The following is a 23,555-nucleotide window of genomic DNA, read 5'->3' as shown; positions in this document are numbered from 1 at the left end:
GCTGGGTGGAGACTCTAAATTTTTTCTGTGTTATTTCTGAAACTCTCCTTTTAATTCTAAAAATACTTGAAAACAAAAGGATTTTAAAAGAAAAAATTTTAATTTGCTTTGTATTTCTAAAACTGAATGTAATTTCTGTCACCGTAATCTTCTTCTGAAAAGGGAAAAACTTAACCTTCTTAATTCAGAATCCTCCTTTCCCATGGGGCTTTGCAAACTCCCATAGGTTTCTATGGTGCCAATGCACTTGTGGGAGGGAGGTTACGGTGTACGGGTGCTCACAGTTAGACAGATAATAATAGATGATAGATGTTCATTTCAGCTTTGCTCTCTGTATTGGCCCACTCACCTTTATTATAATAACTGCCTTACATTTCCAGCCAAAAAACTCCTTAGCTCTCTATGTCATATCTCTACCATGACTTGTTGCTCAGTAAACACAACTTCTAGTGAAGAAAATATGCGATGCTACTCAGCCCCATCTGCCCCCTCTCCTCCTTTTCCCTGACAAATAGTTTGACGGGCTGATGGGTTCATGGTGGAGTAGGTGGATGGGTGTAACAAACCAATTTAAATTACTAGGATTAGTGGTTTTGAAGAGGGCTGAGAGCTCTATTATGCTGAATATAAAAACTAACCCACTCTGGCTAAGTGAAGCCCCTCAAGAAAGCTTTCGCTGAGATCAGAACCAACTCCCAGAATCCCTATGCTCCATGAACAAATTAGGGATTGAACTCTAACCCAGAGTGTTATATAGCAATGAATCATTTTATACTATAGGAAAGCTCATTAATATGTTGAATGTTCTAAAGGAGGGTAAAATAATGCGTCCTTCAGAGAAACTCTTTAAGACTCAGGATATTCAGAAGGAATTCTCTTTTCTTCTTAGGAAAAAAAAAAAAAAACAATTCAGAAGGTTCAGAAATTCCCTGAAACTGACCAGAATCACTAGGCCCTTCTCTCCCTAAGTTTATAGAGTAGGAATACTGGGAAATACACTCACACAAGTCCAGTTGCCTGGAAAAGATTTTACCAACTGAGATGCCTGAAAGCCATACAGTAAACTCCAGACTTGCAGCTTTCATGAGCCAGCAGCTGTCTTTGAGTCCTTTCATTTCTATGCCTAGAAGTAAACTGTCATTCATACTCCTGAAAGTAACCCCACTAAAAGTCATTGTCTCACCAAGCTGGACTTGGGTGGTATCCTTACCATCTGTCATTGGTTCCCTCTCTAGAATGAGTACACATTTTGTCACATCTACCGAAAAAAAAATATATAAGAGAATGAGTCCCTCTGCTCTAGTATATGCAGATGGTGTTGTTCAGATGCTGAATAAGAGAAGACATAAAGCCTTTCATCAGACCCAAGTCTCAACCAAGCTGTCTTTATTCTACCCCCTTCAGAACTGTCCATCATAGAACATCTGTGGAATGTAAAACAAAAGCAATGTTCATTAAGAAAAATGGCTTTCTTCTTTCCTGCCAGAGACTACAGGCTCTGGCTAGACAAAGGAAAGGGTTATAATGTTAGAAAAATCTCAGTATTTTCTATGTAATGATGGGATCAACAATGCTTGGCAGAGAAATTTCAATTTATCAGAAATCTTTCTTTTTTTAAAATTCTTGCTGTTGCAGAAAGTTCTTCTTCTCTTTCACCCCAGTTAGATTCTGAGGAGTATGGGACACAAAGGAGAAAAAGAATGAACTTGAAATCTGGGATATTACTTTCTAAATACCCTTCACAAGCCATCAAGGAGGAAAAAGGGAGAAATAGATTAAACTGGACATTTCTTTTTGAGAAAAATGTGACCATAAGAGACTGAATAGAAAAGACCTGTGATCCAATGGCATTTACCAGAAGCTGTTTAACGGATGCTCTTAACTGATGACCAGGCATTGGAGGTAACTGAGCTCAGAAAGTAATAGGGGTCACTACCAGTGTCAACATCATCTGTAGCTGAGCACAGTCACACAGCCAAGAGCTGAACAAATACTTAAAGATAGGGCTAAGCCATTCTGAGTGACACAAGCATAAAGCCAATTAAGCTTCACCAGCCTTTCAACTATTCAAAGCTGAAATACCCAAAACAAGTACATAAGCGTGTATGTATGCACACATATGTGTGTATAGAATGTATGTACACACACGTATATGCAGATGCATATATATGTGTGTGCATGTAAAAATCAGAGGTCGGTGTCAAGTGTCTTCTTCAACCACACTGCATATATTATTTACTTTTTTTGGCATGGGGCAGGAGACCAGGTCTTTCACTGAACCTGGAATTCATCAATTCAGCTCAACTGACTGTCCAGCAAGATCAGGGATTCATCTTCTTCCACTCGTCCAGTGCTGGGATTGCAGGGGCACACTATCATGCCCAGCATTTTTACATGGGTGCTTGGACTTGAACCCAGGTCATGGTGCTTGCACAGCAAGCATTTTACCTGCTGAGGCATCTTGGCCTCACTTGCCATGCAGGAGGAGAGACTTTACTTCTCCCTTCACATGGGAGCCCTTGTCCCGCCACTGAGTCACTGAAAGCTGATAAGCAGCCTCAGTTCTTTAAAAAGATCTGACAATGGTTGGAAATGTAAGGTACTTTTTTATTTTTTTCTTCTTCTCTTATACACTACACCCCAATTGCAGTTTCCCCTTCCTCCTCTCCTCTCAGTCTCTCCCCCAACCCCTACCCCCACTCTTCTACCCAGATTTGCTCCTCCTCAATTTCCCTTCAGAAAAGAGCAGGCCTCCCAGAGATAACAACTAAATATGACATAACAAGTTACAATAAGACTGTGCACAAACCCTCCTATCATGGGTGGATGAGACAATCTAGTGGGAGGAAAAGGGTCCCAAGAACAGGCAGAGGCATCAGAGACACTGTTAGGAGTCCCACAAATACCCTGAGGTAACCAACCAGAGCATGTCTGCAGAGGACCTAGTTCAGACCCATACAGGCTCCATGGTTACCTCTTCAGTCTCTGAGAGTTCCTGTGAGCCTCGCTTTGGTTATTCTGTAAGCCCCATCCTTATGGTGTCCTCGACAACTCTAGCTCCTACAGTGTGTGGAAAGTGTTCTTAGTCTGGCCCATCCCAGATTAGAGTGGATTCATAGGACCAGAAAAAAGAACTAGGGGACAGATATGATCCAAGTGCCAATGGAACATTAGAATGTCATAGAAACAGTGAAAAACAATCTTTATAAAAGTTATACGTAGGAGCCAGAGTGAAGGTTCGGCAGATAAGAATGCTAGGTACTCTTCCAGAGGACCTCATTCAATTTCCAGCACCCAAAGGGTGGCTCACATCCTTTTGTAGTTCCCACCTCAGGTGATCAGACGCCCTCTTCTGGCCTTCACAGGCAGTGCATGGGATGTACGTAGCAGGCAAAACATCCATGCACATAATTTTTTAAGTTATATGTAATTTTTGAGGACTAAATAACACTTCTATGGGACTATATAATCCTGTGAGCTAATTGCTTACTATATACTCCCAGAAGAAATTAGGTGTGTCTCATCTGGGAATCAAACAAACAAACAAAATATTACCAATAATAATCTACAGGGGGTAAAGAACAGCATGGAGAACTGAAAGTCCAAATAGTCAAAATAGAACCAATGAGTAAAATTTTCAGGAAAAAAAGATTTCAGGCGCACCTCAGATAAGACTCTTTAACAGCTGTCAGATGGAGTGGGCCTCCCTGACGGCATACATAACAATCGGTTAGAAGGCACCAGTGTGTGAGTCAAACCTACAGATTTCAGCGCTGAAGTTCAACTGCATTGCTCTGCTTCTCAGCCTCTCCCAATACACCAGAAAACTGGGTAATGATTGCACATCCCACCACACTTACAGATTGCACATCCAAGGAGTCAATCAAACACCTATCAAAAACATCCGGTGGGGGACGGGGTGGGGAACCTGTCTGAACACATACAGACGTTCTGTCAGCATTCCTTAACAAAGTAGTATAACAATTATTTAAACAGTGTTTATGTCTTATTAGGCGTTACATATGTGGTCTAAAGAGAATGTAGCGTGCACCAGGGCGTGTGTGCAGGTTATATGCTAATTCTATGTCATTTTACATGGGACTCAAGCATATGCAGACGTGCCTAACCATGGCAACAAGATTCCTAGATTGCATCCCCCATGGACGCTGAGAGAATCCATTTCCCCCAAATACTGAAGGATTAACAAGATGCTTCATATCAGTATTTACATAGCGTATCCCCTTGCAAAGGCTCAATAAGCAGAAGTTGTTTTTAGTGTGACTTTGATAATACTAACATGCATAAAGTAGAAGCTGCCAATTACAACTAGAAAAGACACGTTTGAAGAACATAATGGGAAATCCAAACGTACTCTAAGCAGACAATGGCTTTAAGCCCGGCAGTTGCATAAACATGAGGTTAATGGTGTCTATGGGCTAGAGAATCTCAAAACACGCATGTTGTTCGTTCACTGTGCCACTCCATCCTACTTTCTGTGATGCGGAGCCACATTGCCCAACACAATAACCAGACAGATCAATAAAGTTAAAACAAGAATTCCCCAAGGATGTGATGTAGGGGGAGAGAAGCCCATCAAATTGGATTATGCCATGAAGGGCCTCTGCGTGAGTGTTGAAAATATCTGTAAGTGATTTTATATGACCTAAAGCAGAGTTCCAAGAGCCGGTGATTACATAAATAATGGAGAAGGGAGACAGCACATAGTATTTAAGATTACTCAAGACAATGATGACATATAAGGCTGTCACTGCAATGCGAGCATCCAATCCAATTCTACATGGAATTGATTGGCTGATCTTTTGATTTACTTGAAACATTTGGCCAAATGGCTCTCAGAAAGATAAATACAACTCTCTCCACTGGAGACTTACAGGTAAGCTGTGGCTCTAAAGAAATAAGAATCCACAACACATTGCACAGGCGGTGGTTTAGTATTAGAGACCGTCTCTGTTAGGCAGGTAGCAAAAACATGCTTCCCAGATTAGTACAGAGAACAAAAAATAATGTTTAGAATTGTTCACTGTTAACAGAGAAGCTCAAACACAAGTCATCGTTAAAGACGACTCTATGCAGGATACAAAAGACCTACAAGGAAAATAGCATTTTCTATTCAAAGTGGGAAAATCCCCTACCAGGGACGATGTCCTTACCCAATCAGCAGTTCAAATCCTAGAAACTGAACTAAGGCACTCAGGAGCCCACAGACTGTCTTTGGTTTTGAAACTGCCATGCTGTGGTGAACAAACACTGCATTTGCTCCTCTTCTTCCCAGGCCATCCCCACAGCCTTCCTGCTCACAGCAGGGCCAGGGGGTCTCCTTCTCCGATTCCTGCCTGTTCAGCTCCTAACGGCCTTGCCCAATTCCCATTCTATCTGCTCCACTTTTGGCTGACACAGCAAATGCGCTCGGAAGAGCTGTACAGCAGAGTGGAAATCACATCCTTGAAACAAAGGAAGGTTGTGGATAATTTATTTATTTCCAATTCTCTCCTTCCGGTGGTCAAGGATTTCAGTGGCGAGGACCTGGGGTAGGCACTGAAACAAATCCATTTACAACACCCTCTGGGACTACAGGGAACTGGATCATCGGTAATAAGTCTTTGTGAAGAACAGATCCTGAGAGTGAGCTAGTGGAATTGTACAAAGCTCTGCTCCAGACAGGTAGGATGACCTAGGAGAAGTGCCACGCCTTGGCTCTAGCTCCCCTGCGTCATCCTGAATCCTTCTCTAATCAAGGTTGTTATCTACGCCTTTCAGATATGATGGAATTGTATGCTGATATGGATCAAAGGTTATGGCTAAAGAAATAAATTCGTGAACGGGGCTCGGGGAATTATCTTGTGAACTGGAAGGTTTTAGGTAATAGAATGCAGGCAATTAAGTAGATTTCAGCTTCATCAAGAAATGATGCTCACCATAGACAAAATCGTTCATGCTTGTGATTTTTGGCCTCGCAGTATTTGGTAAATGGAGCTTGCTGCTTCCCTTTCCAGGGGGCTCAGTGGGAAGGGCAGAGCTCATGACAGTCTCCCAGTGCTTGGCAGGAAAGGAATCTTGTTTCTCAGTGTGACACACACAGTCACTTATAACCAAGCCCAGCCACTGTTCGTGTGCATCAGCTCCCAAGGACTTTCGAATCCTTTCCTCCAGCCACACAGAAGCCCTTCTGAAGAAGTAATTCCTTATTCATACTCATGTGTTCAACAGAGGGCAGAATCTCATTTATTTACCTAAACAACCTTGTAAGCTAGGCAGATTGGGCACTGTACTGACACCCGGAACAGGGGCATAGTGCTCCTCTAAGGCATTAGAGTTTGATTCTTGCAAAGAATGGAGACTCCACAGAAGACATGAAAATTCAGAAGGCTTCTGTATTGGAACTGATGTGTTCTGTGTTTCAGTGTGGAAGGACGACGGCTCTGTGGGTATGGGGGATGAGGGGAGACACTGAGGACACCGTAACGATCCAAGGAGGAACAGTAACAGTCTAAATGAATCCTGCGGTGATGGGGCTGGGGGCTGTGAAATCGATCTGGAAGGCTTTCGGAAGGTGAAGGGATGGAGGGCTTAGGGACTAATTTAAAACGTCGGGGGGGGGGGGGGAAGAAGGTTTCAAGAGGGGAGCAGGCTTTCTGCCTCCCTGATAGTAGTAAGAGTGACACCATTAACTGAACAGGGAAGTCTGGAAAGAGCAGGTTAGTGGGGGAAGGAAGCACTTTTGCATGTTTTGTCTTAGGTGTTGCATGCCATTGGAAATGAGATGTTTTCAGGCACTTAACACCGGAATCTGGGCTCCCTGTGTGAAAACATCAAAAGTGAATTAATATAAAGTTTCCATTTTCCTCCGCTTCCATCCTGCCCTTTCACGGTCACCTAGCTCATCAAAGGCTGCGAGTGCTAATAACTTCTTAACACCAATCTAAAAGTAACTGTGAGATAGTAAAATACACAGACACGTTTGTGGAGTCAGTTGAGTAAATTGGTAAAACCTTCGTGGAGGGTGGGTGGCTCAACAGAGAGTCCTGACTTCGAATACGCCTCTCAATACAGTAAGTTTCCACTGTTGATTTATTTTTAGCATAACCTCATAGTTTTTTTGTTCTCTTCATAACAAAACTAGCTCACGTCTACAACACCGGGCCATTGTCTTCTGGTCACGGTTCTCAATGTTTGCACCCTGAACAGCAGAATTCTCTAAGTTTGCAGTTAGACTCAACAAATGCAGGCCTCAGCACAATCTTCCTCGTAGGTTTGGCCTTTGCAGAAAACAGGCTTAGTCTGCCACATAGCAGCCCCTCTAATTCCTGTCAACTACTCCTGAAAACGAGGCCTGTCCTGGAGTGGTTGACATACCCAGTGTCACTCTACTGGAGAACACTGCTTTTTTTCCCTCACCCAGGTGGTATAAGTAATAGTTCAGTTGTTATCCTTTACCCTGGTGGTTAAATTTTCACTCGTTCATTTAAAAAAGTAAAACAAAATGAAATATAATAAGATAAATCAAAAAAATTGTAAGACAAACCAAAAGAAGGAAAAGATCCCAAGAAGAGGCACAAGAGTCAGAGACCCAGTCCTCTGCTCATTCAGCAATACCACTAATGTACATGCAGGGGATCTAGTGCAAACCTACGCAGGCCCTGTGTGTGCTGCTTCAGTGTTGGCAGCTTCAGAGGAGCTTTGCTCACGTTGTCAATTGATAATGTGAAAACTAGACAGAGCAATGCATGCAAAGTGTTGACACATGGCACATGATGTGTAAAGCATACCATTCGTCTGTCCTTAGCTTTCTTTCTATAGGCATCACAACATAACAAATATCCTGCTGAACAGGTGCAGCGCCACATCTTTTAAAGTTATGCATTATTACAATTTTATACCCCGAAATCTACTAAGCATCTTACTGTTAGGAATTGGGGTATTTCTTTCCAGATTTCATGTGCTGAGTTCCATACCATGGGGTACACAATCCCCACCGGGCAAACCTGCTGTAAGCTGAAAATATTAAAGGCATCATAAAGCCAAACAGTTGCAGTCAAAGCATAGTAAAACCTATACAAACTCACATACACATGCTGTTCTTTCTTTCTCCACAGTCAGAGTGCGGAGTGAAAAGGTGTATGCATTTCCAATTCTGACAATATTTGCCAGTTGGAGTGAAAAAAAAAAAAAACATTGTAGTAACTCATGAGACGATCTAGTCGAAGTGTCTTTTTCATAAGCACTCAGGTACATGCTTGTATCTGCAGTCAATGAAGACATTTTTTTTTTTTTACATTGTACTAACTGAACAGCTGCAAAATGAAGCCTTGAGTTTTGAATTCGTCTATCCATTGAGAAATTGAACCAAATTCCAAGTTATTGACCATTTACATTGTCTAGTTTATATATTTGCATATCTCACTCTCACTGGTGTGTGTTTCTTACTGCGAGTGCTCTCTGGCAGCGTGACTGTACTAATCCCCTTTCAGATGTTTACAGCCATACTATCCATATCTTTTAAGGCTTCACTTTTGAGTGGTCATTTCCTGGATAGTGGCTCTGAATGAAGCTTTCTCCTGGCCCCTGAGGATTAGTGGCAATTGAAGTCTGAGCATTCAATACCAATACATTAGGAGATGTGCGTGTTTCCTATTATAAAATCAATGCTTCTGTGACTCTCCCTGCAATGTTACAGCACACATTCATCTTTATATTTTACCTAAAACAAAAAGAAACATTTTCCTTAAGAGAACTCTCTGGTTCTTTTGCATCACCATCTTGCTGTGAGCCCCGTGCTTACAGAGTAGCTTCAGATGGCAAAGAGATGAAATCCTGAAGGAGGACATCTACCTTGCCTTGAAGCAAAACAGAAGCGATTCAGTAGGAAGTTTATAGAGTCTCTGAGAAAGGCAAGAACTCTAAGATCTTGGTGGCTTTGAATTAGCTCAAGCTAGCCCTGACACATCTTTCCTCAAGTGTTCCCTGTATCACATATCTTAGTGTCTACGCCTTTTGTTTTCTCAATGAAATGATAAGTTCACTTGTCATTTTTCATTTTGCTTTTCAGGAGTCCCAGTGTTTTCTTGGACACAGAACAAGCCCATTTGGCATCTCTCCCTGTGAGTAATGATTTATTTATGGACCTGTTTCTCTGGCACATTTCTGCTGACATAGTTCTCCAGGCACAGGAAAAAAAATAACCAAAGTTAGGCCACATGGCATCTGAACACTGCAAATGGGCTGAAGGAGTAAACGATGGCCTCAGTCAATAAATGCCTTGTTTATTTTAATTGGCAATACTTGTATGGATGTATCGAATAAATGAGATTTAAGCATGTGTATACCATGTGGTATGACTTCTTTAAGCCTCTTATGTATGTTAAACTGGTTCCACTTAGCATTATGGTGAAATCTGAAGACAATTATCAAGTGTCACCTATGCTAAAGCTCTCCCCTCAATAGCAAATGTTCAAGTCTGAAGATTCTAATAAGATCCATGATTGGAAGACTTGGAAATGGATCATGATAGTCATCAAAAGAGGAAAGAAGAAAGAGGGATTGAAGCTCTGCTCGGGATAAGGTGGGCTATGCAAGACAGGCTACAGTCACAGACATGTTTGCAGACAAAATTCATCTACGCTGGGCATGGTGGTGCATGTCTTTAATCCCAACACTCAAGAGGCAGAGGCAGGCAGATCACTGTGAGTTCGAGGCCAGCCTGGTCTACAAAGCGACTCCAGGACGGCCAAGGCTACACAGAGAAACCCTGTCTCGAAAAAAAAAAAATTCATCTACAGCAAGAGCATTATAAACAAGTGCTTTTAAAAGAAACTTTTAAAAGTTTGATTTATTTTTACTTATATGCATGTGCCTATGTCTATATGTATACACATATGTGTGAGTAGATGTCAGCCTAGTCTAGAGACCATGTCCGGTGACCTGGAACTGGAGTGACAGAGTGTTGTGAGCCATCTGACATGGGTGCTGACTATCAAACTCAAGTCCTCTGACAGAGCAACAGTGATCTTAACCACCGATCCATTGCTACATCTCCAAACAGCACATGCTATTGAGAAGCATACGTCCTGAGGACTCATATGATTCAACCCTGAGGGAGGGTGGATTCCTGGGAACTACTATGGGGAGAAGAAAAACTGAAGTGACATCACTAAAGGAAGATGATGGAGACTACTTGAGCTGATGAAGGAATGATGTATTATTTCTCATACTATGCATAGAAGGCCCATCACCCTGAAGCAGAATATGGATTGAGGGCAGATACTCACAACGTTGATGATGAGACAAGGTACTTGACATGATGCTGATGCTTATAGACACCCCTGACATCCTTTATGCAATCTCATGTCTCAGGCAGGAGGCGATGGCTCAGGTGGACTTTTCATTTGCAACTCATTCTGAACAAAAGTGATGTGGACATTTTGTGATAGGACCATGAGAGTTCACTTTAGCCAAGGAGGAATTCTTGAAGAACTTTACAGAAAGAAGGAGCCAAAATGCCTTCATATAAGATGCTGATATAATTTAAAGGGCTAAGTGCACATGTGTGGGAGGAGGTTTGTCTCGTGGAAAAGTTCTGAAAAGAAGTCTATAAATAATTCTGTTGGAGGGAGGCTTTATTGAGGGGTCACAATGTGACTGGAGAGGGGCTTTCAATAAGTCCCATTATAGAGAAAATATTCCAAAAGAGACACATAATTAAGGGAAAGGCATCAAAATAAGTACCATGACTCATTAGATTGTTAACAGCAAAGATAACCTAAAGGTCACAAATATGTTAGAAGAGGAAAGTATTTTAAGGGATTCTGTAAGAATAAGAGAGATACAAGAGACCATGGCAGGTAATGGACAAAGCAAACCAAACTGTTACCCTGGAAGCAGGGAGATTCGGGCTTCCTCATTGGCTCTCTGTGTGGGAGCAGACATGCATCAGGAGTCAGCAGGAAAGGGTGCCTAAAATGGCAGGAGTATGCAAAGAAAAGCGAAGCCCAATAGCCTCCTTTAGATTAGTCTTGTGTGGCCATTGCTATTAGCATCTTAGATCTACTTTCAAGGCACTACTGATTTTTTTCTTCTAGTTCATCTATTCGGGCAGTCTTTGAGGTTTGGAGTATGTGACAATGAACAAAATGTGCCAAATCCCTCATTTCACAAAGAGATGAATGAGTAAATCCATGAATGGAAAGTCAAAATATTTCTCGGTGCTAATGAAGAAATAGACATCAACATACATTAAAGAGTAGTGGGCTGGATATGTTGACATTATGAGAAAAGGCTTGCGTGGTGGTCCATGAGCCCACAAACATCTGAGGTGGGAATTGGAGACATGCAGTTTTTCAAAGCGGATGTAACAGATGGATCTGACCATGGGTGCAAAGGCCGTGCGTGTAAATATTGTTTGCACATTTAACCTTCTCAGCTTTAACTGCTGGGATCCTAAACAACCACAGTCCTGACTCAAATGACTCCCATCTTATACACATACATTTGGTCACTAACAGGGGGAAGAGTAGAGCTATGGTGATGCCAAGGTTAGCCAAGATGGCTAACCTACTTATGTGCTAAGAAAGGAGAGACCTAAGCACTGTCTAGGTTTCCGGTTCTAATCACCCAGCCTTCAGATTCTGAGTCTCTGCAAGCATATGCATTTGTGTACATCTAGGTAATCCATCAACACGATTAAGTACATTGAGACTTACTGCATGTGTTTAACTAGTAGAGATCCATAGTGTCAACCTTATGTTTAAGAAAATCATATAGTTACATGAATTCCCAAGAATGCCCACAAGAGTAGAATAGACACAGAGAATTAGACTTTAATGTCTTCAGTATCTCAAGCACAGTCTTCACGTTTAAGTCACTCCCTCCATCTCCCCACCCCTTTCGAGGCTTCTGAATGCTACATGCAAGAGATCTGAGATCTAGAAAGGCAGGGGGCTGGGCCCCCACATCACAGAGCTAATCAATGGCACAGATGAGGCTCTGAACCTAGTGGAGCAGGAGAACAGAATCATAGTTGTATTTATGCCATATCATGAGCAAAACTTTCCAGATGAGCATCAGGAGGGGTATATTGTTTGATTAAAGATGACATGTCAAATACATTCATTTGGGGATTCATTTCTTCAGGTTCAAGTTGGCAAGATGCCAAATTGAAAGCTAAATCCCTAGTAATGTGTTCACAGATGAGTACCTTCCCTAGGAACCTTGGGTAACATCTTATTTCACATCAAGAATGTTGTCTGGCTTCAAAGTATTATGCAAATGTGAGACCCTCAGGCCTCTGAGGAGGAGAGTGGGGAGCAGGGATGAGATGGGCAGGTTGGGGCGGGAAATGCGAAGGTAATCTTTGCAGAGGCTCCTGAGTGACATTTCCACGAAGCGTGCGTTTCCATTTGATTAGCGATTCACTGCACAGGCTAGTTTTTGTGACTTAAGGTTCCCCAGCTCCCCTTTCCCAATGCAGGGAGTTGTTTCACAGTCAGATGGAGTAGAATCAGCACTGGCTTAGCAGACTGGGACACGGCCTGTCATCTTGGCCTTGCCAGTCATCAGCTGTGGGACCCTGGACATGTCTCACTGAATCTCAAAGGGCCTTGGCTTTTCAATTTGGAAAACTACAGCAATTGGAAGGGCCCATGGCTTCTAGCAATCCTGGGAATCAGGAAGAGCTGATGGCTCTTGCCATGGATTAAGCTCAAGCTTAGTGCCTTCCTTATTGTATCTGTTGTGAAGGATGTGAACTCTTGGGAAGCACGCAGTTTAATAGTGCTCAGAAGGCAGGCATTAGCTGGTCCTCATCTGTCCTGAAAAGGAACGCACCCTTTAGTCTGCTCAGACAATCGGTAACATTCAGTAAATGTTTACTAGACAAGAAATGCCAGCTAAAGCCAAAGGGTTTCAAATAATATGCAAAGCAGAGCCCCATCATTTAAGAGAAAAGAGAGAATATTTAAATGAAAATGGACCAAACAATGTGGGCAGGATGTGCTGCAAAGAGTTTACGTGGATTCTCTGAGAGACTGAGATTGGAATTTGAAAGATGCTTATTTTCTCCATTTATTATCCATGCATTTTGTATAGCAACATAGTACACACAGCACTGACTGGGTTCGTTTCTAAATTGACGAGGTGTACTGTTGTTATTGGTTCAAACTAGCCTGGCAAGAACCTGCATCATGTGTTGCAGGCCATACGTCATACTGCAAAAACCTCAAAGTTTTTTCTCGAGGTTTAGAGGTACTGCCTTGCTTTTAAAGTTTAGAGAAAACAAATCCAGAGATATTATTTGCAGAGATGATGGCTTTCCCCTGTTAATGAAAGCATGAATAGAAAGTCTCCCTCTCTCCGTCCCTCCCTCTCCCCCCTCCCTTTCTCTCTCTCTCTTTCTGAGACCCTCCAGGACAGTATGCTGTGGGCTGGTTAGCGGAGCAAGGGAATGTATAGGCTTGCCTGGAAGTGACAGCCAGCAAGGCTAGGAGATGGAAAAGATGATAAAGTGAGCTTGGCTTGTAGAGACGCTGAGCTGAGCATCAGCTCTCTCAACTAGACTGTTCTTCTTCATTGTATCTTATTCCACTTGATTAGGTATTTTATTGAATTCATATGTTGATGAGGAGCCATTGCTCCTTGTCTCTTATCAGAAATCTCAATAAAAGGGCACCCAAGAAACCCTCACCTGTCAGCCATGCAGAGACAGTACACCTCCTATGGCAGGGCTGCTCCTGTCACCACCATCATCTTTTCACCGGACTGCCTGTGAGCATGTTTAGAACCCTCGATGCCACTATACCAAAAGAAATGGCCATTTCTAATGTAACTGAGGCAATCTAAGCTCTGTGCTTTCAAGTGGAGTCACACTTTATGATAATTACTAGAAGAGGATATTTATTTCCTATGTGCATGGGACTCTGCTCCAGGTTGTTACTGATGGATGAAAAAGATAAATTTGACATAGATGAGAGAAGGCCCACAAAGATGCAGAGCTGGTGCCCAGCCGGTAAACACCGACAGGCCATGGAAGCCTCCCTCTAAGATTTTCCCAAGAGCAAAAAGGTTATAGATGATCTGAAATTCCAAGCCTTTGGCATCAGAAGGATCGGAGAGATGTGCACTGACTTTAGATGCGTTCTTGATGATGACTCTAACTCCATCTTAGGCAGCTGAGTAAGCCAGCTCAACTTTCTGCAGCTTGATTTGCTCAGTTGTCAAGTGAAGATGTCGGGTAATTACTCACCAGGGTGCTATAAACCTATAGTGATAATACATAAAAGCCCTCAGGTAGCCTGTAGGGGCATCTGTAAGGTATGCAGGAAACTCACGCCAACTTCCCCTCCTTTAATTCTTTTTCTTTTCCATTCGTGCTCTTTCTCCCGTTTCTAATTTCAAAAATGGTCAGTGTCTGCCATTGTACTTGCTGACCTCAATTTACATACAGACCACAGTGCTACAATCAAAGCCAGCCAAGTTGACAGGTGTGATAATTTTCCCCCACTTCTGAGTGTTCAAAAGCTCTGAATCATGAAAGCATACAAAAAGTGCATGAATAAATTTGTAAACAAAAGGACTTGTCTAGACAATCCTTGCAACTCCCTCTAGCTCTGAGACAGAGAAATAAGCAACTAACAGGTAGATGGCACTTTCCCTCAGCCACCATGTTAGCTCTTTGGCTTTACTTTAAGCACTGAACGCAGTCTTTACTGGTTAGCAGACAAGCCAGGTCATGAAAGGTTGTTAGCAGCAATTGCCTCTATGCTGAATGAAGGTTCCATCAAAGCTTTTCAGTGTGTGCTGTCACTTTACATGGCATCACTGTATTCCGATGGCAGACTGAAAAGGCTGGTAACAAGTCCTTACTACACTTTGTGAAAAGACGAGGCATTGGCATCAGGTAAAAGAAAATCAGTTCCCCCAAAAAAACTCAACAACCAAAATAACAGTGTCTTGGTAAAATATTTTTAATTTCATACTTAATACAAAGACCCCCCAAAGTGATCAAAATATTGAGAACTTAAAAAAAGATAGGAGCCAACAGGGTGCATGCATGACCCTGTTTCCCTTACTTCATCTGGAGAGGGGCTGAGTCAAAAATCAAGGGAGGATCTCAGCCTACATTTGGACACCTGTCACCTACAGGAACTAGTAGCCTCAGGGAAATTGTTGTTCTTATTTGGGTCCTTGCTACTAACCACATTTCAACTGGTAGTCTGATGACTCACTATACTTGAAATGTCCATGGCTATTTAAAACAAAAACCAAAAACAAAAGCTGCCTTGTTTGGGACATCATCAATGACCCAGAGAGTAAGATTTGCTCATGTATGTATGTCTGCTGTGCAAAATGGTTGATGAGCGGTAACTATGAACCAAGCACCAAGCTAGGCACTGAAACAGCACAGAAGTGGAAGAGGTCAGCAGGCCAGAACAACCTAAGAATGGAATTCCAGAAAGAAGGAACATCATAGCCAGAAACTTGGAAGAAAGAAAGCTCTCACTAGGAGGACTGGGAGGAATTTTGTGTATATGAAGCATAAACAGGATGGGTGGATACATAGGCATATATCTATCCACACATTATATGGAAGGGGAATTTTACCCATCAAACCTGAGTCACACTCACTGCCCTGCTGCTAACTGGCTAGACCACAGGGCCTCCTTAGGCACTGAGATTCAGCTTTCGGGCACAACACAAACTTTCCCATGAAAAGAGTAGACAATTTGCTAGAGACTGGTATAAACCTCACATGTGAAGTGTCTAGAGTCTGTATTTCTCAGGTAGGGCTGTAATTAAGACACATACTCATGTCCCTGGGAGCATTTTGCTAAACAGCTAAGCTCCTATTGTGCAATGCCTGCAAGGCTGGAGTGTGCAAGGACCAGACTAGACAAACAAACATTCATCTTCTCCTCAGTGCGGGAAGCACACAGCTAGTAAAAGTTACTGGTAGCCATACCCAGCAGGCAGTATTGCTGGCTTGCTTCTGTCATGTTTGTGTCTCTTGATTTAACTCCTGCACCCAGAAAGTTGTGATTACAACCAGCTATCTATAACTAACAAAAGCATGTTAATGAACACCAATGCATACATGGGCTGTGTGTTTTTAACATCACTATTTTTACACATAAGATAGTCCATCAAGAACACACAAATCATCCTCAAAGTCTTTCATGATAGGTTCCACCGTGGTTCTTAAGTACAGCAGGAATCAAGAGCACAGAGACACATACTATGTGCCCAAACTCATACCATTGATAAATGGCAGAGCCAGGACTCAGAACTCAACTGAGGGCTGGTGATATGGCTCAGCGGGTCAAAGAGCTTGTCCTCAAGCCTGACAGCCTGACTTTGACCCTTAGAACCCACATGGTGGAAGAAGAGGACTGACCCCTTCAAGTTGTCCTCTAATCTCTTCATGTGGGCACTGGCTTGTGTGCTCTCCCCACTTGTCCTTCCCTCTCTCCCTCCTTCCCTCTCTCCCTCCCTCCCACCCCTTCCCTCTCTCTCTCATACACACACCCTCTAATAATGATAATGAAAACAACAACAACAACAATAATAATTTAAATTTTAAAAAATATACTGGCTTCCCAACATCCACTTTCTAAAAACAAAGAATTCAGTTAATTCCATTTTTGAGGGAATCCAGAACGAGTACAGACAGCAGCCAGTCACAAGCTGGCTTCTGTGCTTTCAGCCATGTTGCTACATAGACAAGGTCCATCACCAGCCTGCAGGTCCAGTGACACATTCAGCTTAGACATGCAAGAAATGTAATTCTCTGGGCTTTGGGAAACACCTACGGTTTAGTAGCGGGGAGGATCCTATGTCTGCCCCCCAGCCCTTCCCACACTCTTGGGAACAGACATCCTTTCTCTCTGCGCTGCTCTCTGGCTCTCATCCCCTGCACCTTTTGTTCCTAGGCACTAGCTCTTTCCATCTGCTCTTCCTTGATAAGAACTTGCTAAAGCTCACTACACCTTCTCCCAGTGGTCCCATAACTCTTTCCCCTGCCAGACTTCAAAAATGACAGATAGATGCACAAGCCTGGGTGCTCTTCCCTTCACTCCCCCACCAGACTCTAAAATATGGCCTCTGAGCCCACGGCTGCGCGAAGCTGCTTCTCTGACTGTCGCCAGGGAAGTCTGTTCATTGTGTATTTTCAGTCCTCTACTTTTGATCCTTTCATCTCTCCTCACTTAAAACCGTCCTGGCCATTGACACATTATCACTGAGAGGACACAGACTGTAGGATAAGCACAGTGGCTTTGAGAGCTGGTCCTTGTACTCACGAGCTTGGTACTTCACAGGAAAGCTGTTAAGACCTGTCTTGGTACTGAGGCGAAATGACTATGCATGCTGTAAATCAGATTGCCGGTCTGGGTCCTGCTGCAAGGCCCGACCCAGGGTGTATGTGTGGAGTCTGACTGTCCGTTCCTCTCACCTTTCTCCTAGGCTTTTCACTTTTGTGTTAATTCCCTCCTACCTTGTCTGAGAGACCCATTCCTATATTCTTTATTTGATTCTCTCTTTCAGCTTTAAGTGCTGAGATTTCATCTTTGGATTGGTGGCCTCCTTCCCATCCTGTCTCTTAATACGAACCAAAGGTGACACTTATTGTGACATCGTGGTACCCGGAGATACACCCCAGTATTTTCAGAGATGTTCCAGAGATACTCCAAAATCCACTTCTGCAAAATGGAATCCTATTCCCCTTCCTGGGCTATCCTCTTTCTCTCTTTTGCCATCACCTGTCCAGCTGGCAAATTGTCAGATACACCGTGCTGTCTGGAATGCTCATTTTCCTTCACCACTGTGGTTAGTCCGGAAACAAGCTCTGCTTTGCTCCATGCTGGTGTCTCATAGTGGGACTTTCATAGTGTAACTTGAGATATGTGGACTTGGTTACATGATCTGAGTCGACCCTCAAGTTGTATTGTGGATGCCTAGATCATGGGTGCCTGGCTAAGAGCCAAAGGTGCCAAGCGGCCATGGGCTCTTCAAATGCGACTCTAGAGCTTAGGGGTCTTGAGTCCCAACTGACTTATAAAGTTTTCACCAAGTTCAGTAAATAGGGATATTTTGAGAAGCAAGGAGAATGGGGAAGGATTCACATTTGCTGTAACATACTACATGTCAGGAGCTAATTGTGTGTTCTTGCCACTGTGCCCAAGATTTGCTAGTCATCTAGTTTCTTCAATATATGGTTTTTTTTTTTTAATGATGGTTTCAATTCTGTTCATGGTGGCTCTGTGGAGAAGTGGCATTTCCTCTCACATAAGGCTAAGAAAGTGTGTTCTTGTTTTAATCTGCAGTCTCCCTAAAACTTTTATTTTTTTTGTCACTGGCCTCCAAAAGTAGGCCCCTCGGAGAAGCAGAGACCGTGACTCTATTATCCCAGTGCAGAGTCATTACTGTGTGAGAAGTCGAACTTCTCATTAACCGGTTTAGTGATCCGTCCGGTGATCCTGTGTTGACTGCCCCACAAAGCAGAAAACCCAACCCAGAAATGAATGCTGAGGCGAGGAAAGATGATGCAGGGCCTAAGAAGGAGAATAGCAGGTTTTACCGCTATCTCTTCTTTCCCAGATATATCTCCTCCTCCCCACCACTACTCCGCCAACCCTGTCATTTCACACTTGTATTTTTCCACAGTAAGCTCCAGGCCAGCAGTCACACCATCTCCAATTCATCCTCCACGCTGTGGTCATGGTCATCATTCTCCAATGCACATCTGATCATGTCTCGGGCTTCTCCAACCTTCAAAAGCTCCTAGGCTTTCATATGAAGCTCTTTTGATGGGGGTCGCAGCGGGGGGGGGGGAGGGTGTGCGGGGACAGGGATTCCAGTCACACGTGACTCCTGTTTAGTTCTCTGACATGTTGTTATTCCACTCCAAAGAGATGAGACCCCCCCATCACTTGCTGCAGCTATACAAAATCCCTTCCGGGACTCACATACTCTTTCTGCCTAAACAGTCTTTCCTCTTCTTGTCTGTTCAAGACTCACCTCACGTCAAACTCCCTAAGAAGAAAGCTTTTGATCTTCCCACCTTTCCCTTGCTGGAAGCTCTCCCTTTGTGTTTTCATTGCAGCCTGGCCATAGCTCTGTACAAACACTCACTCCATAGCATCAGTTGTTAACTAGTGCCACCCAGGTGCTATTCTTTCCTGTATGGCTCTAGTCACATGGAGCGACTTACAGTTACCCAATGTATATCAAGCAGTCACACATTTCTTCTGCCTGGAATGACCTTTCAACCCTTCCCTCCCTGCAAAGACTTTTTTTTTTTTTTTTTTTTTTTTTTTTTTAAGTAGCCCAAAGATTGCCTAAATTCCCCACGGGAAAGGAAAACGATTGCTAACTTGCATGTGCTGTCCAAAGTTTGCTTACACTGCAATCACACGTTAGTTATACACCAGGGGTGGTTTTCTCCTTCTTAAGGGTTTGAACCAGCTTTTACTTTGCTGTGTCTTGTGTTTGTTTTATTTGTTCTTTCAGCAACATGCACTTGTCTGGAGAAAATCCAGAGGGAGGGAGTGGTGCGCACAGGATGTATGTCAGCAACCAAGTACAGTGCAGAGACACTGCACTCCCACAACTTCATGTGTGTTAATCTCAGAGTTGCCACAACACTGTAAACACTTTGAAGGCCAGAACTACGTTTTATATATTTTTATATGGCTTCTGGTACTAAATACAGGACACACGGTCAATAAGCACCTGCCAACAGAATCTGCGTGCTATCAAAATAAAGTGATCTTGTGAATGAAGGAAGAGAAAATTCACCATGGCAGAGCAGATAAAGAACCCTAGTAGAAAGGGAAAAAAACCCTTCATCTTTTCTTGCCAAGATTTGTGAGAATACTAATGAGACTGTCACCCTGAAGTAAAAAAAAAAAAAAAAACAAAAAAAAGAAAGAAAAGAAAAAGAAAAAGAAAAAGAAAAAAGGAAACAAAACCAAAAAACAAGAAGACCGGCTGACAATTGTTTTCAAACCCCACTCTTGCAATTTCAACTGGAAAATATTTCTGGAAGATCTTTCCTTCCCTATCTATTTGGAAAAGAACAAAGCAAAAATGCTTTCAGGCTTCTCTCTCACTGAACACTTTGATAGAGTCATGAAGCCAGGCTGTTTTAATCCTCTGGTTCCCTTCTCAATCCCCCTCCTTTCATTTTTCCTTTCTTCTCCCAAGCCTCACCTCCGCTGGCTATGCTTATGAAGCAAGGTGTGTGAACTTCCTCAGAGAAGCTCATATATGTCACAGTTTCTCAAATTTCAAAGTTGCAAAGTTTTCAAAACAAAACCTTTCCCTGTTTGCAGCTGCAGCAGCAAGAGACGGCCCCGACTTGTCACCTGGAAGTGCAGAAAAGCCCCTCAATTATCATTCAGTCACTAATACTGGAGCCCAGACTCCAACATTTCCTGTCAGTACTAGCTTGATCGATCTTAAAAATGCCAGACTCTAGGTTACAGAAGAAACAAGACTGGACCCAAGTGCATCCACCCCACCTTCCAGTAACAAACATGGCAGGATGGAGAAATGTCAACACATTTACTTTCTATACCTAAAAAACCAAACTGCTTATTAATGCTAAAGACAAGCCTAGGAGCGACCAAGTCTTCTATGTTCTACATACAACGTCCCAGGTGCCTGCAAGCTAGATGCCACTCCACGAGCAGGAACTGCCAACCACAGCCCCCGAAGACAGAATGAAGGCTTTATAGTGCCTGGCACTGGTCCTCATCCTGCCTTAATTGGCTCCTGTTCACACCTCTCTTAAATGTCGCTGGTTTGCCCCTTTTCTGTTCTTCTTTGTCAGCCTCACCTGCTGACCCAGTGTTGGCTACCTCAAAGCATCATTAGATTCCAGCCTTCCCCGGGGTGCAGGCAGGCCCTTTGCTCTCTGAGCGTTCACCTCAGCGGGGACTGGCTTTTCAAAAGAAAATTTTGTTCTCAGGACCTTTGCCCTGGTGCAGAAGAGAAATATAGCTATGCCAACGCACCAACTGGATAACTAGGTGGTATGTGGCAAAACGTTTCCACAGAAAAGGTTGAAAGCAAAAAACGATAGCCTCACAAAGACGAATAACAGCCCAGAATCTTACACGGATTCCACACGTGTGTGCCCAAAACGCAGGGCAAAAATAAATTCCCAGATTCAGTCAACACCACTGCCACCACAGCTCTCTCATTCCAGCTCCCAGAGCTGCTGCAGTGCTGTGTGTGAAGACAGCGCCTTCCCCCGGGAGCAAGACCCTGGGGCCAGGCGTTTCTAGGAGGTGATTATGCCAAGCCTTTCAGTAACTCATCATTCATCCTGCACTGACCCGAACCTCACCCTACAAACTCTGTCACTTGAGTCGATGAGAAAGCCCTTGGCTATGCCAATTCTCCAGGTGACACCGTTACTATGTGCCTGGGGCTCAGGAAAGACAATCTCTGGCAGGTGCCCACGCCTGAGGCGAAATCAATGGCAACGCTTTCAGCAGGGGCTGAGAAACCTCAACCCTACTTTGCTGGGCTGGTTTGGCATCAGCTACCTGCAGGTCTCCGGACCCCCACTCCCACCCTTGCAATCTGGCTGGGCATCCCAGCCCAGAATGCAGTCTGAAGGGCGGAACCGGACAGAGAGAGCGCCTCCACGCCCCCTTTGTCTCCACGTTTGCCAAATGACAGGAGAGGAAAGTTTATGAGCCCGGACGAGGTAGCTTTCTTCTGGGTCCATCTGGCACCTCGCAGGTGGAGATCCTCCATGGGGATCGCCCTCTCCTTCCCCGCACAACCAGGGCACTACCTTCATCTGCACCCTGCAACTGGCAAGCCCGGCGTGGGCCACCTGCGTCGCGTCGTCGAGTCGGGAACCTTCCCACTCACTAGCCCCTGCGACCCCCCCCCACCCGGTCTGTCCAGGCTCAGCTGTCCCTTGGGCTGCCAGCGCCACACTCACCTTCGGCGGCCAAGCTTCCTCCCTTGCGCCCTATTGGGCGGCCCGGCTGCAGGCAGCGAGGTGCATTCAGGCAGCGGCTGCAGATAAGCTCCCCCGGCGCTGCTGCATTCCGTCTGCGTGGGAGAGCGAGCGGGCGGGCGTGTGCGAGCGTGTGTTTGTGCGATGTGGTGTGTGTGTGTGTGTGTGTGTGTGTGTGTGTGTGTGTGTGTGTGTGTGTGTGTGTGTGTGTGTGTGTGTGTGTGTGTGTGTCAGAGAGAGGCGGGGATGCGCGCGGGATCACAGATTCCCCTCGGCGATCATCCGGAGCTCAGCCTCCTCTGCTGCCACCTCTCGCCTTTGGGTCCGGGTTTTGGGACCTCCGGTTTGTTTAATAAAAGGGAAGGAGCAAAAGGCCGGAGGGGAGGGGGCGTGAGGGGGTGAGGAGAGGCGGGGAGAGGGCCGCGCATGCTCAGAGAGGGGCACCGAGCTGGCACTCAGGAGCTGGGGCGTGAAGCTTGCAGGCTTGTGCCCCAAGGAGCAGCGCGAGCTCTGCAGGGTTCCTGGAAGGAGGCCGGGAATCCCGCTACCTGGGTGCTTCCAGCGCGGGAACTCCCGGGCTCCCGCGCGCTGGAAGCCAGCGGCGGGATCCCCACCCACCTAGAAGCCGCTTCTGCCGCCAGTCTTGTGTAGCAGCGTTCTTTACCTTGGATATTTTTAGTATTTGCTCAAGCAATCCCAGGAACCAGAGCATGACACCTGGCCACGAGGTCCTGGAGGAAACCCGGGCTGCAGGTGTCACCTAACTAAAATGAGCTTCCTGACTTAGGTTTCCTTCTTCCCCTACCAACTTACACCGTGACTAGCAGGTGGGGTAGACAGCCCAAAGTCACTCAAGCAGCTTCAGGGTAGAAAGGCACTTAATGGGGAGAGGAAGGAAGGTGAATCTCCCAAAGGTGGATTCAGCCTCCTTGGGTGTCAAAATTCGATGGAGAAGACACTTGTCTACCCAAGAGGGCAAAAAGAACAATGCAGCCATTGTCCCACTAGTGCCATAGCAATTGTAGGTTCTCATCAGTTGGGGCTTCTGGCCCGTCTGCTAAGTGGAAGAATTGTCAGCTTACGAGACTCTGGTAAGAGAATTTGAGCTTGCAAGGGCACAGTAACCTGAGGCCACAGAACACCAGAGGGTGAGAGGTTTTGCAAGTGGAGTGGAAACTTTTTTGGTGATGTTCTGTGCACCAAACAGGCAAATAGTTAGAATCCATTCAAACGCTTCCATTTTCTTCTCACTGTTTAATCACAAGGCAGCATACGTACCTCCATTTTCTCCCCCTACTTTAGAAGAAGACACCGCAAACAGGGAGCTTTCTGGAAAAATATTCCTCCCCTGTGCTTGTTCATTTTCTATCCCTCCAAAGAAGAAGCAGAGGGGACAGCCTTCTCTGGCAAATGTTCTCCAAGCCTTCATTAAAGATCATGTTGGAGTGTTTCCACTATGCACTGTAAGCAAGCAGATGCCTTCTTGCTGAACTCTGACCCGTGTCCCATTCATCTTCCCAATAATAATGCCGAGTGACACTCGAACAGCAGGACAATTAGATCAAATCCT

At 44.4% G+C, this 23,555-nt stretch overlaps 1 protein-coding gene across 1 annotated transcript in view; it reads right to left on the bottom strand.

The window, feature by feature from the left end:
* Plppr1 (phospholipid phosphatase related 1) overlaps nt 1–22,128 on the bottom strand; it is a 269,647-nt gene extending 247,519 nt beyond the window's left edge. Inside the window, exon 1 of the mRNA XM_051161956.1 lies at nt 21,968–22,128. The gene's annotated coding sequence lies outside the window, so the exon portion shown is untranslated. The remainder of the gene's footprint in view (nt 1–21,967) is intronic.
* Nucleotides 22,129–23,555: the final 1,427 nt, after the last annotated feature.

The sequence above is a fragment of the Acomys russatus genome, chromosome 2 (assembly GCF_903995435.1).
Source record: "Acomys russatus chromosome 2, mAcoRus1.1, whole genome shotgun sequence".
NCBI lineage: Eukaryota > Metazoa > Chordata > Mammalia > Rodentia > Muridae > Acomys > Acomys russatus.
This window is presented reverse-complemented; position numbering and strand designations above follow the sequence as displayed.